The 13,167-nt window shown below is 46.5% G+C and overlaps 1 protein-coding gene across 4 annotated transcripts in view; it reads right to left on the bottom strand.

Annotated features, from left to right (window-relative positions):
- The window catches only part of heatr1 (HEAT repeat containing 1), a 120,279-nt gene extending 113,534 nt beyond the window's left edge, over positions 1-6,745 (bottom strand). For all 4 annotated transcript variants that reach the window (XM_085980239.1, XM_085980243.1, XM_085980231.1 and 1 more), the window contains exon 1: positions 6,642-6,745. The gene's annotated coding sequence lies outside the window, so the exon portion shown is untranslated. The remainder of the gene's footprint in view (positions 1-6,641) is intronic.
- Between the last annotated feature and the right edge of the window lie 6,422 nt (positions 6,746-13,167).

Raw genomic sequence — 13,167 nt, forward strand, 5'->3', positions numbered from 1 at the left:
TAGTCCTGTTAGAATTTGATAAGTTTCAATGAGATCCCCTCTCATTCTTCTAAATCTTCCAGAACTAAATTGATAAACTGTCCAAACGGTCTGAAGTTACAGTATTGTATGTTACAGCCTCGCCTACACTTTATTCTTATTGTGCTCACATTTTTGTAAATATTTACAATTTTTGTCGAAATACAAAAATTAAATATACGTAAACATTTTTAACGCCTATATATTTTAATAAAAGCAAAATGCTGGAAACACACAGGTCTGTCAGCATCTGAAAACAAATACCAGTCACTGTTTCAATGGGGCAGAATTTGCGGTCGGTATGCAGGCGTACTCTCAAATTACGACTGTATTATCCTCATGGCTGGCGCAGAGTTGGGCTAATGGCCCACCAACTGCCCAGCAATTACGCATGAAAATTTTATGGCTGGTGCAAACAGGCACAGGAGCCTGTTTGCACAGCGTAAGGGGACACCGTCATGATAGAAAATCTTTATCTGACGCTTTTTTGATTAAATATATGTGAAAAAATTATCTACTTGTGTTACATCAGTACACCATATAGCAATATGCAATGCATTCATTGCAGTCTGATTTGGATTACTGTAAATATATTTGTCCTTTACACTGAGTCTGCCTGAGGGATTAGCAACCACCCAAAAGTTCAGTTGAATATTATGTGAATGTACATCTCTGCTTGAATAAAGTAGTCAAGCAGCCTGCTGTGTAGTGAGATTGCTTCTGGTCTATTGATAATTTCCCCCAAAATTAATTTCTAATTCTAAGAATGTAAATCCAGACTGGGGTGAGAGAGAGACTTGGGAGGGGGGGGGGGGGGTGAACGAGAGACCTTCTGTTTCAAGATTGCCACACCGCCCCTACGTGGTCCCAGGTACGCTTACACACACAGTGCGCCCCTGGAATCCATGAGCCACCACGCTGCGCTCAACTCCGCAGCGTCCGGCAGCAACTTCTCGAAGGAGGGTCCCCAGCAGGTAAGTGCGCCTTCCGTTACAAGGTTGGGGCATACGCAGCAGCTATGACGCCGATCGCAATTTCAGGGCCAATAGATATTCAGTCTATTTATTCTACATACATATTTTCCAAGGACAGTGCTGCTATTTCTTTTGTTAAAAAACATTTTTAGATTCGTTTTGGTTTTGATGTGCAACAGTTTCAGCAGAGAACGCGATCTGGTCTCAGAGCTTCGCCAGATATGCATCGAGCCTGCTGCAACAAGGCTACTAGATAGATACGGATGAAGGTGGCTGTTAGGCCCATCCTCGCTGATCAGTTCAGAAAGAACCTCCAGCCCTTCGATCAAAAAAAATCTGGCTGTCTGCTGCAAAAAAAAACACAAGTAAATACTTGCCAGTGTATTTGCTTTACTAGTTTCCCTCGACACCTCCATCCCTCACCTGGATGGTCTCTGGGCCCTCGGCTTCTTCCTTGGACTGTCCCCATCCACAGTGCTCCCTGTAAGCTGCCTGCTCCCTGCGTGGCCTGTTTCTATTAATGCGCGGTCCCTTTAAATCTCTGCGCATGCGCGTTATTTACAATGGAAAAGCCGGTGAGCGGCCTGCACGGGACTTTTCCCATTACTGCGCGGCCACGCAGCTGAGAGGGAACATTGCCCATCCACCATCACACTCCTCCACCTGGCTGAACTTGTTCTCCCACTGAACAGCTTGTTTTTTTTAAAACTCCACTCACTTGCTCCCAGTAACAGGCATTATTATAGATCCTAGACTTTCTGTAAGACGTGTGGAATTTCCCCACCCCTCATCAAATCCGACTCAGGTCCTCCCTGATCACTCCTCCGTACCACCGATGACCGTGTTGGTAAAGGTTCCAGCTTTTTGCTCTGATCTTGAAAATTAACTAAGCTTTCAACTTCCATCCAACCCTCGTCTTCACTTGGTCCATTTCTGATTATTACCTACTCTTTCTGGACCTCTCCGTCTCCATCCCTGCCGATGGGTTTTCCATGGGCATCCATTACAAACCCACAGGCTCCTGCAACTACCTGGGGTATGTATCTTCCCATCTCACATCGAGTAAAGGCTCTATCCCTTCTTTCCAGGTTCTCCGTCTGCCATGTATCCTCTGGTAACTGCACTTTGAACACCAGTTGTCCTTTTTTGCCAACATAAGTAGTTGACAGGACCCTTGACCATGTTTGCTCTATTTCTCGGGCCTTGTTCTTACCCCTTGCCTTTATAACAGGCACCCCCTTGTCCTCAACCCACTGGCCTCTATCATCTTCCACTATTTCCATCACCCGCCAACCTACCTTCCCCTCACTTTCTGGAAGGACCATTCCATCCCAGATATCCTTGTTCATTCTTTTACCACCTAGACGTCCAGCTACTCTTTCCTGTGCAACCACAGCAGATGCAACACTTGTCCATTTTACCTCCTTTTCCACACCATTGTCCAGAACTCCAAACGCTCATTCGATATACTTACTGCAACCGCATATCACTCTTACCGTGCAGTCTTCTCGACATGGAAACTAAATGCAGATTAGTGAATGCTTTGCCAAGTAATACCATTCTGTCTGCAAGTATAATCTAATGTCCCGGTGAATTGTCACTTCAACTCCTATTCCCAATTTGCCCTACCTGTCTTTTGCCTCCTGCAAGTTCAATACCTGTATTGTATCTTTCTCCTCGACACTCTGCAGCATTTTAATCGAAACACTGACTGATTAACTTCAGAAATGAGCTATTTCCATTTTCTTTACAGGTGCATACAATAACTTGCATTTATATAGCACCTTTAACATAGTAAAAAAACATACAAGGTGCTTCACAAGAGCGTTATGAAACAAAATTTGGCACAGAGCCACATAAGGAGGTGTTAGGAAAATTGCTTGGTCAAAGAGGTAGGTTTTTTTAAGGAACGTCTTAAAGGAGAAAAGCGAGACAGAGAGGCGGAGAGGCTTAGGGAGGAACTTCTAAAGCTTAGGGTCCAGGCAGCTGAAGGCACGGCCGCCAATGATGGAACGATTAAAATCGGGGATGCGCAAGAGGCCAGAATTGGAGGAGCGCAGAGATCTGGGAGTGTTGTAGGGCTGGAGGAGGTTACAGAGATAGGGAGAGGGCGAGGCCATGGAGGGATTTGAAAACAAGGATGAGAAATTTAAAATCGAGGCGTTGCCGGTCCGAGAGCGAATGTGGATCAGCGAGCACAGGGGGGGAATGGGTGAACGGGGTTTGGTGCGAGTTAGGATACGGGCAGCAGAGTTTTGGATAAGTTCAAACTTATAGAGGGTAGAAGATGGGAGGCCGGCCAACAGAACATTGGAATGGTCAAGTCTAACGGTAACAATGGCCTGGATGAGGGTTTCAGCAGCAGATGAGTTGAGGCAGAGACGGAGATGGGCGATGTTATGGAGGTGGGAGTAGGCGGTCTTGGTGATAGAGTGGACTTGTAGTCGGAAGCTCATCGGGGCCAAGCTTGCGATCAGTCTGGTTCAGCCTCGGACAGTGGCCAGGGAGAGAGATGGAGTCGGTGGCTAGGGAATGGAGTTTGTGGCAAGGGCCGAAGGCATCTTCCTAATATTTAGCTGGAGGAAATTTCTGCTCATCCAGGATTGGATGTTGGACAAGCAGCGTGAAACATCAGAGTCAGTGGAGGGGTCAAGAGCGGTGGGTTGTCAGCATACATGTGGAACCTGACGAACTCACCTGATGAAGAGTAGACACCTGAAATGTTAGTTATTACAAATGCTTACTGACCTATGTATTTCCAGCAATTTTTGTTTATTTCAGATTTCAAGTACTTGCAATTTTATTTTTACTCAAACATCACTTAAAATGGTCAACTTTAGCACTCTGTGCCACGAAAGGGTTGTGGCTTTTTCCCCCAAGTTCAAACTTTGACTCTGTCGGAACCGTAATACCATATTTGCTTCAAATATGCAACCAAGGTGGCATTAAAAGCAATACAGGCAGCAAATTCTAAAGCTGCACCAGCTGATTGCAGGCCATACCATCTCGGAATGTCGGTAGGAGCCTTATCATCCAGATGTAAAGACGTTACCAGAATCACAGACATACATAGAAACATAGAAGTTAGGAGCAGGAGTAGGCCATTGGGCCCCTCGAGCCTGCTCCGCCATTCAATGCGATCATGGCTGATCATCCAAATTCAGTACCCTGTCCCTGCTTTCTCCCCATATCCCTTGATCCCTTTAGCCTTAAGAAATATATCCAACTCCTTCTTGAATATATTTAATGAATTGGCCTCTACTGCCTTCTGTGGTAGAGAATTCCACAGGTTCACCACTCTCTGGGTGAAGAAATTTCTCCTCATCTCTATCCTAAATGGCTTACCCCTTATCCTTAGACTGTGACCCCTGGTTCTGGACTCCCCGACCATCGGGAACATCCTTCCTGCATCTAGTCCTGTTAGAATTTTATAAGTTTCAATGAGATCCCCTCTCATTCTTCTAAACTCCAGCGAGTATGAGCCCAATCGACCCAATCTCTCCTCATACGTCATTCCTGCCATCCCAGGTATCAGCCTGGTGAATCTTCGCTGAACTCCTTCCATGGCAAGAACATCCTTCCTCAGATAAGGCGACCAAAACTGCACACAATACTCAAGATGTGGTCTCACCAAGGCCCTGTACAACTGCAGCAAGACATCCTTGTTCCTGTACTCAAACCCTCTCGCTACAAAGGCCAACATACCATTTGCCTTCTTAACCGCCTGCTGCACCTGCATGCTTACCTTCAGCGACTGGTGCACAAGGACACCCAGGTCTCGTTGCACTTCCCCATCTCCCAATCTATTGCCATTCAGATAATAATCTGCCTTCCTGTTTTTGGAATTCCAATACAATTCCACAGAAAGTTTTACATTTTAGACATTTTCTCAGACGGCGCAGTCTAAAACCAAACAGGTGGAAAACATGTCTTCCTTTTTCCTCAACCGAGGATTCCCCTCAACCGTGTCCGTTCTATCTCCCGCACTTCTGCCCTCACCCCTGCCCCTCCCTCCCGGAACCACGATAAGGTTCCCCTTGTCCTCACCTTTCACCCCACCAGCCTCCACATTCAACGGATCATCCTCCGCCATTTCCGCCACCTCCAAATTGATCCCACCACCAAACGCATCTTCCCCTCCCCTCCCCTTTCAGCATTCCGTAGGGACCGCTCCCTCCGAGACACCCTAGTCCACTCCTCTATCACCCCCAGCACCCCTTCCCCTTGCACCTTCCCGTGCAAGCGCAGGAGATGTAACACCTGCCCTTATACCTCCCCCCTTCCCACTGTCCAGGGCCCCAAACACCCCTTCCAGGTGAAACAGCGATTTACTTGTACTTCTTGCAATCTAGTATACTGTATTTGCTGCTCACGATGCGGTCTCCTCTACATTGGGGAGACCAAACGCAGATTGGGTGACCGCTTTGCGGAACACCTCCGTTCAGTCCGTAAGGGTGACCCCGAGTTTCCAGTCGCCTGTCATTTTAATTCACCGCCCCATTCCCACTCGGACCTCACCGTCCTTGGCCTCTTGCATTGTTCCACGGAAACTCAACGTAAACTCGAGGAACAGCACCTCATCTTCCGATTAGGCACTTTACAGTCTTCCGGACTCAATATCGAGTTCAACAATTTCAGATCATAACCTTGGCCCCTATTACATTTTTATTTATATTTTTTATCCCCACCTTTGTTTTGGCCTTTCCCCCCCCCCCTTCCTTTTTTTTCTCTCTCCCACATGGCAGCTGTCTCCCATTCTGCCAGCACATTTCACACCTAATCTAGAGCTGTCTTTTGTCTCCACTAATCCCATCACCATCTCGTCTCGTTTTGAATACCTCTTAATGTCTCTTCTCTTTTGTTCTCTCCCAGCCCTGCCTCTTAATCTATTTCATTCCCTGTGCCTCTTTAGTCTTGATAAAGGGTTTTGACCCGAAATGTTGACTCTAATTTCTCTCCACAGATGTTGCCTGGCCTGCTGAGTTTTTCCAGCATTTTCTGTTGTTATTTTAGGTGGAAAGAACCTAGGGATATAGTGTGCTCAGACCCATTTTGCAAGATATGGGAGTGAAGGGTAATGGGGAGCGGGCAGGGAAGTGGCTTTGAGCCCAAGATCAGCCATGATCTTATTGAATGGCGGAGCAGGCTCGAGGGGCCAAGTGGCCTATTCCTGCTCCTATTTCTTCTGCTCTTATTAACTCTAACTCACTTGGAGGAAGACTCACTCGCTTCAGTTCAAAAATGTCACCTATTTTGATTCATCTCACTTTAAAAAAGCACTCAGCTCCACCTGTCTAAATGGGTGTATGACAGTGTCGATCCCAATCCTTTTGGCTTCACAATTAACATTTCCCCAGTGCTGACAGCCAGAATGTGATGCAACCACTGTCTCTTTTTCAATAAGCCACTTTTATAAGCACTTAAGTGGATTTTTTTTTAAACCTGCTAAAGAGCAGTTGAGAAGTGCATGGTTAAATAATAAAACTATGGTAACTGACTGCCTGCAGGTAACTTGTCCCATCCTAACACTAAAAACAGCAGCAAAGATGCCTGCTCAGTTCAATAAAACATACAAAAAATAAACACATGCACGTTAAAGTGGAGTCGATGTTCCTGAACCGCTTCCATTATGAATTTGATTAAACTCACCTTTTAATTGTTTTTCAACAAAACGTTTCAAGCCACACTCTCTCCCCACATGGCAACTTGCACCTCACCCCTGAACCGGAAGTGGAATTGGAACCTCACCGCGCTCGGCTTGCGCCGGCCTGCCGTTCACAACGCCCCCTGCGGCTGGGAGGAGCGGTGCGCCGGCCTGCCGTTCACAACGCCCCCTGCGGCTGGGAGGAGCGGTGCGCCGGCCCGCCGCTCACAACGCCCCCTGCGGCTGGGAGGAGCGGTGCGCGGCGCGCCCATCACAGCGCCCCCTGCGGCTGGGAGGAGCGGTGCGCCGGCCTGCCGCTCACAACGCCCACTGCGGCTGGGAGGAGTGATGCTGCAGGCCCGCCAATCACACCACCCCCTGCGGCTGGGAGGAGTGGTGCGGCTGGCTCGCCGCTCAGCGCCCCCTGCGGCTGGGAGGACCGATGCGCCGACCTGCCGCTTACAGAGCCCCCTGTGGCTGGGAGGAGTGGTGCGGCTGCCGGAGCTCCCGCTGACATTGTGACAATGATTGTTGCCATTTGCCGTTCCATTTGTTGCCAATTCATTGCTCAGTGCTTTGATTGCGCTGAAACCATTTTTTGTCTCGTTTGTGTATGTGTGTGGGAAGGGTTTGATTAAGACAAAATTAGATGATAAAGTTTTGTTAACTGGCTGGTATTTCTGAAAATCAAGAGGTGTTGGGGGTTTTATCTGCTTTGCCCCAAAATCCTCACCGAGATTCATTGCGGTGACCACTTCATTGAGCTTTTGGAGGTGTTTCATTTCTTACTGAAAATGTCCAAAAATCAGCAAGTCTTTTTTAGTAACCACTGCCGTGTCCTTATCACTGTAATGTATTGGGGCGTTTGTTACTCATTAAGTAAACTTTGGAATATATTCATTTTGTGAAGGAGTTAAACACGGTCGTTCCACATTTTATTTTTAGTCATCTGGATGTCTGATGCCGGTTTTTAAGAGTATCCAAACTGAGCTATTGAGAAATCCGCACCGGAGCGGTGTTAGGGCTGTTGGGTACGAGATCCCGGGAACCGGCTGCTTCCATTGGTCAGTCCGGCCAGGCTGAGCCCTCAGCCTAACCTCCGCCGTTTGAACATGACTAATCAACCCCATGAACGGCGAAGATTCTTCCCTCCCCGTCGCACTTTGGCATATTGAATTAATACAATTACTTCACCCATCTATTTCAAGCTTGTTTTATGCACGTGTGCAAAAGTCGGAGCAGAACCCCTTTAATTTTAAGCAGTATTACTTTAAACTGTTAGAAAATGAAGAAATGACTGGAAAAGGGATCGTATTTTGATGATAAAAACTAAAAACCAAGGCCCGCTAAATTGCAGCACCGCCTCAGCCCGGTACACTGCACTGAGCCACTGAATAAAGAACCCTAGCCAGAGAAGGAAAGGACTATCCATAATGCAAGGTGGCGCAAAGAAGATTGGATGGAAAATTTAACTTCAGCGGGAGAGCTTCTTCTTAGGCAGTCCCTCGGAACCGAGGATGACTTGCTTCCACACTAAAAATGAATTCTCAGGTGACTGATGAGTCCAATGCAGGACCTGCAGTCTCTGTCACTGTTGGGGTTGTCCATGAGGGTCCTGACATTCCAGGTCCCGAACTTCATTTTAAAGGGTGGAAGATGCCTGTGCGTGAATTCTTTTAACGTGGGGTGGCCGTTGCACACCAGCTACCACACGGGCTTGACAGAGCAAGGTCTTAGTCCAATGGCAAGGAGATCCAAGACGATTGGAGACCAGGCTCTGCTACAACAGCCTAGCACACACACACACAAACATAGATTAACTGGCCAATTCATCTCATTTCGGGTTGCGAGACCTTGCTGTGCACAAAATGACCATCACGTTTGCCTGCATAATGACCACTGCACTTCGAAGCTACTCATAGAATGTGAAAGGCTTTGAGACGTTTGAGAGTCATGATAAGATGCTACATAAAGTCTTCCATTCTTTTAAATCAAAGGTAAACTTGTTAAAATTGGCGGACAGTGCCACAAAAAAAAAGTTCAATTGATTTACTAAATGCATTTACTTAAGTGTATTAATATCGTGGGTGCAGGCAGAAAAGGATGTGCATGCGTGCAAGAGTGAGTTTATTAAAAAGAAGCACAAAACGGGTGGTGGAGGATTGGTCACACTGCTGTATACCCCGCCCAATTTTCCTGCCCATTGACATCGGGCAGCCAAACAGCTCTATCGCCCATTTTGGGCCTCTGCCGAGGTTGAAGTTTACCCGCACTATCCCAGCCACAATGACCTGGAATGACTGAACAGCAGTATTAGCCAGTTTTCTGTCCACAGATGTATCAACGAGACAACAGATGAATTATTTCAGCAGAACCAACTCACCACTGCAGGATGAGTGGGAAACACAATTCTATCTTTTGGCTGTCAAAGAGTGAAGGATGTTATTGCCACTCGAGCCTCTGTGCACAACCCTGTGCCCTGTATGAACTATGTGGGATTTTATTCAATGTGCAGCTGGAATGCAACCACTAGCGCAGAACAATGCAAATCAATAATAAAAACAGAAAATGCTGGAAATACTCAGCAGGTCAGGCAGCATCTGTAGAAAGAGAAACAGAGTTAACGTTTCAGGTCGATGACCCTTTGTCAGAATGCAGATCAATACCTGCTTTGTGGGATGCCTTAATTTTAAGGCAGTCATCTGTGCTACCCTTATTTGAAAGGAAAAGAAGAATAGAAGGAACACTCCTGAGAGACCAAGGATATCGCCTGCAGCAATGGCTCGTGACACCTTTGGGCCAATGATGGACAGAAGCAGAGTACTTTGAGGCTCTTCCTACAACCAGAATGGTTTTTAGATATACCACTTTGGTTTCTTGACGCGGTGCTTCAGATCCCTCAAATGATTGGAAGACACCTTGCAGTACAACCATAGATGGTTTCAGAAATAATTTATATCTGCTGCGTGCTCCACAAAATGTCACCCTGCAAAGAGACTTTAGAATGGAGGCAGAGGAGGAGGGCAAAAGTGGATACCATATATTAGCTGCTGAAACATCAACGCAGTAAGAAAGAATGGTGCCCAGGCACTAATTCAAAATGTCTTACAATGAGTGCCAAAATTGTTGGATTTTTTAAATCTGTAGTCCACAAAAGTGTAATTCAAATCAACTGATTTACATATAAATATTCAATACAATGTTGAGATTAAGCACAGAACGTGTATTTAGTCCATTGTGTAGTGTGTGAATGTTACTGTGACCATATTTGTCCGAATACACTTCTGTGAAGTGCCTTGGGACGTTTTTCTATGTTGAAGGTGGTATTTAAATAGAAGTTGTTATTGTCATTGTTGTTGATTTGTGATGGTGCTTTGTGTTGTGGATGGTTTGAGATATGTGACGTTTAATCTCTTACTTCTCCTAAAGGAATCTGTTTTGTAAGGAGTATGTGTGCTAGCTCACTACAGGGTTTCACTGCCAGCCTGCTGAGTTTCTGGTTAGCCAAATAGTGAAATAAAAACAGAAAATGCTGGAAATACTCAGCAGGTCAGGCAGCATCTGTAGAGAGTTAATGTTTCAGGTCGATGACCCTTCGTCAGAACTGGAAAAAGTTGGAGATGTAACAAGTTTTTAAGCAAGCCTAATAGCGACCCTGTATCTGAGTCATTCACAGCCGATGCTGCTGTGACTTCCTGGTCCTGTCTACTTTCTGGCACATGTACAACCACTTTGACAGGGGTGGTGGATGGTCAGGAAAATCAGACGGGGTGTATAATGGGCAGCCGATCCACTACTGCCCGTTTTATGCCCCCGTCGAAGTTGAAAGTCCCGCCCAATTATCACTTCCAAAAATCATCATTGTGCAGAAAACAAAAGAATGCTGAAGATTTCAGTAAACAACTCAATTATTTGAAAATAGCTGCAAGAAAGTTAGCCCGGAGCAATGATGAAGGATATAAGAGGAAAGGAGGCTTCCTTAAGATTCCTACCAGTTGCAGAAAAGGTGGAGCTGCTGTTACAAAAGAACATGTCCGCCCAATCTTCAGAACATTGTGAGTACATTTTATGGTGAATTTATTTGTACATTGCATATTCATTAATTAACCTCAGAAAATTAAAATAGTACACAATGAACAATCAAAAATAAAATTAACTCTACACGGATTAAATTCTCTTGTCATCTGTACTTTGAATAAATGAATGTTCAGTAATGTTTGATAGTTCAGCCCCATTGTCCCTGCCGAGCTGACAGACGGGAATTTAGTTGAAGCAATGAATCATTTGACATACTGCCTTATGGTGAAGTGTATTAATTGCCAGAGCCAGAAATGACATTCGGAGACCAAAATAATTTGTCTACACATCCTTCTATCTGCACCGAACAATCATTGCAATCAGAGAGCACTTCTGATGGCGCAACGCAGAACACCATTGTTGTGGCTGAGGAGAAAGAAGAGGAGAAGGGGAATGGGTAGGGGAGACATGACTGACAAGTTGAGTAGGCAGCTATCGGAACCAACAAGAGAAGAATGCCAACTGCTTTACAGTTCATTACCTGTAATCTCTGCAGGCCTACCTCCAAAATAAAAGATGAGATAATTTTGGCATTTGCCTAAAAAAAGAAACATAGAAACATAGAAGATAGGAGCAGGAGTAGGCCATTCGGCCCCTCGAGCCTGCTCCGCCATTCAATGAGATCATGGCTGATCATCCAAATTCAGTACCCTGTCCCTGCTTTCCCCCCATATCCCTTGATCCCCTTAGCCTTAAGAAATATATCTAACTCCTTCTTGAATACATTTAATGAATTGGCCTCAACTGTCTTCTGTGGTAGAGAATTCCACAGGTTCACCACTCTCTGGGTGAAGAAATTCCTCCTCATCTCAGTCCTAAATAATAATAATAATAATAATAATTCAACTTTATTGTCATTGTACAATGCACAAGTACATGAACAACAAAATGTGATCTTGCAAGCTCCCATGAGTCCAGTACAAATAACATTAACATTAAACGTAAATAGCACCGTCCTGGGAGAAGCAAAGCCGCTGCGTCTGTGCGCGCCGCCATTCCATTTCCACCATTCCTCCTGTCCGACAATCTTCAGCCCAACGCCCGGGCCTGCTCACCAGCCGCCCCTCCTCGGGGCTCCTTCCGTGACCTTCTGCACCTGGTCTTCCCTGATGGTCACCCCTTACTAACCAGGCCTGGCTCTGCTTAGCTTCCAAGCCTTGCCAGTGACCCTGTCCCTAGTCCCAGGAACAGGGCAAATGGCTTACCCCTTATCTTTAGACTGTGACCCCTGGTTCTGGACTCCCCCGCCATTGGGAACAGCCTTCCTGCATCTAGTCTGTTTAGTCCTGTTAGAATTTTATAGGGATATATTAGTGAAAATGGTTAGGAGTAGCTCCTTCAATTGCTCCCACCTCAGATACCTTGGAATAACAAGAGGCAGCCAATGCTCCATGGACTCGGGGCAAAGCGTTGGCCAATATTAACTTTGGCCAAGTGCAGGGTGACCGTATAAGTTGTATCACAGCAAGCAATGCAGCTGGGCAAGTAGATTGTTAATCAGTAGGTCTGCTGGTGTAACTCGCCGACCTACAGCCATCTTCCTCTGCGCAGTAAGGGAATGTTGCCAGTCAGATCTCCCAGAGGTTTCAAGTGCTTGAGCTGACAAGATTGTTGAGGCTGCCTCGGGTTTCACTTGCTGATCTGCTTCTCCACTTGGAATATGACTCTGAAGGATCCAATGTCAGTACATCCTCCAGGAGCTCTGCACTGATCAGTTTTTTTAAGCTACTAAAATCTTCTTGTCAGTACTGGCCTGGTGTATTTTACCTTTTGAAAATGTAAATCTTGCCTTTTGTAATTTCAATGTGTTATTTCATTATAAGGGGGCTAGAGACAATAGAAGGAGTTGGGAGAGTGTGAGATGGGATGGATCCTTTGTTTCTTTATTTTTTATCTCCCTACTCATTCATTGGCCCTGATATTTATGGGGAGTCGGGAAGGGGGCAAGGGTGCGCGCTAGCACGTCTAAAACCTGGGAAACCCGGGGACCCCTGCCGATATTAACTGCAGGACCTCATTAACATGCTGTTTATCGATCAGCAGCCGACCTGATTGATAGGGTGGCCAGCTGCGAGGGCCGGGCGGGGAAACCAGCAACTGGAGGCTGCAGTTGGGGACGGCCCCCGGCAATTGGGAGAGATTGGGGTTTGGGCGGGGTGGAGCGGGGTGGTCAGAGCCCGGCAGAAGGCTTAGGATCGGAGTTTTGTGGTTGGGACGGGGAGGGGGGTGGGGTTGCCGATCATGGCAGCGAGGAGAGGCTGCGATCAGCTGAAGGGAGGCCGAAGGCTTCCTTGAGGGACCGGGGGAGCACTCCTGCTTCTCCTGGCCGACAAGCACTCGCCTGCTGAAGCCGACAGCTCTCGCCTCCATTTCGCTGCCGGGTTTCACTGCCGGTTGTGAGCTTTTAAGGCTATCACCTGCTGCTGCTTAGAAAGAACCAGTTGCATACAGTAA

This window comes from Somniosus microcephalus, chromosome 3 (genome assembly GCF_052327205.1).
Source record: "Somniosus microcephalus isolate GS21.2 chromosome 3, FLI_Smic_1.0, whole genome shotgun sequence".
In the NCBI taxonomy this organism is placed as follows: Eukaryota; Metazoa; Chordata; class Chondrichthyes; order Squaliformes; family Somniosidae; genus Somniosus; species Somniosus microcephalus.